This window comes from Leptonychotes weddellii, unplaced genomic scaffold (genome assembly GCF_054177405.1).
Source record: "Leptonychotes weddellii isolate Sample4059 unplaced genomic scaffold, ASM5417740v2 HiC_scaffold_27952, whole genome shotgun sequence".
NCBI lineage: Eukaryota > Metazoa > Chordata > Mammalia > Carnivora > Phocidae > Leptonychotes > Leptonychotes weddellii.
The window spans coordinates 1-1575 of record NW_027873490.1 but is presented as its reverse complement, the minus strand read 5'-3'; the positions used below and the strand labels follow the sequence as shown (position 1 = coordinate 1575).

Sequence of the window (1575 nt, the reverse complement as noted above, 5' to 3'; positions counted from 1 at the left end):
GGAAAAATGAAATAAGATAAAGACAGAGAGGGAGGTAAACCTTAAGACACTCTTAAATATAGGAAACAAACTGAGGGATGCTAGAAAAGAGAGGGTGGGGGATGGGGTAATTGGGTGATGGGCATTAAGGAGAGCCCTTCATGTAATGAGCACTGGGTGTTAATATGCAACAGATGAATCGCTAAATTCTACCCCTGAAACTAATACTACAATATATGTGAACTAACTTGAATTTAAATAAAATCTTGAAAGAAAAAAGGTGGGTTTTATACACTTTTATTAATGTTTCTATATAATGGGTAAATACTTTGTTGTGTATCTTTCCTTCAGTTTCTAAGCAAAATGTACTCAAAACCAAAAAGGTAGAATCTTGCTTTTTTTTTTTTTTTGATTGATTGATTGTTAACAATCTCACCCGGTTATCCCTCATGTGATATGGAAGGTCATTCTCATTTCCTAAAAATATTTTATTTTTAGGCATAAGGATGTGACTGCCTCTTTGCAAGAAAAGCGATATTCCTTAGGTCATGCGAAGTTAAGGTTTAGAATAATTTACGTACACTGCGTGCCAAAAAGTGCATCTTGATGTCTGATTTTTTTACCCCCTAATTCTACACACCGTGTAGAGAATTTTAAAAGTAGGCAAGTTCGAACCTCTGGTTGGCCTATGGAAGCAGGGGAGGAAATTCAGAAGCTATTTACCTGTCTCTCCACCAGAGGCTGAAAGGTCACGTTACTAAATAACAGCGGTGGCATTTGGTGCTGCAAACAGCGGCAAGACGGGGAACGCCAACGAAGCCCGGCACTTGCCCTGGGCTTCTCAGCAATGCGTGGCGGGGAAAGAATGTCAAATAAAACATTTCTTTCCCACAGAAGAAAGTGTACCCAAAGGAAGTGCAAGGAACCTGTGCCTGGTTTTTGCAGCGGTCCGTAGGAGCCTCTGGGGAAAAAAAGCGCAGGCAAATTCCAACTTTCGAAATAGTTTCAGCACTACACAATTAGAAGTATAGTCATTTTTCCTTTTCTGTTTGTTTGTTGTTGTTTTCCTGTTAAAAGCTGCCTTAATAATACTTTAAATGCCCAGGAATTTCACGGTATTACATCCATATCAAGGCTATTCTGAACCAGAGCTACCAGCTAGGTTTCCGTAGTGTAGTGGTTATCACGTTCGCCTAACACGCGAAAGGTCCCCGGTTCGAAACCGGGCGGAAACAACTGCTGTCCTTTTTCACAGGGCCGTGTGATTTTTCACTAATTTAGTTTTTTAAAAGACAACCTAAATACAAACTTGTGGAACGGTGGGAATTTGAACTTTCGCGTTGGTTATTTTATTCAGCAAATGTTTTTACTGACAGCTTGCCACGCAGAAATGGTTCAAAAAAACAATTCAACTCCCAACCTACTACTGAAAAAGAATGTAATGTACAACCTAGAAGAGGACCTCAAACACGGTGTTAAAAACTTTTAACCCCGTTGCCTCCTTAGCACTCTTTGTATTACAAGTCATTTAGTTTTCCATTAGTTTTCCCCTTCAGACTGCAAATATCCCTAAACGCCAGGAGACCATATTTTACT

General features: G+C 39.6%; 1 non-coding gene across 1 annotated transcript; it reads left to right on the top strand.

Annotated features, from left to right (window-relative positions):
* The first annotated feature begins 1141 nt into the window (after positions 1–1141).
* Positions 1142–1214, top strand: TRNAV-AAC (transfer RNA valine (anticodon AAC)). The gene has a single exon. It is a non-coding gene; the product is annotated as a tRNA-Val (tRNA).
* Positions 1215–1575: the final 361 nt, after the last annotated feature.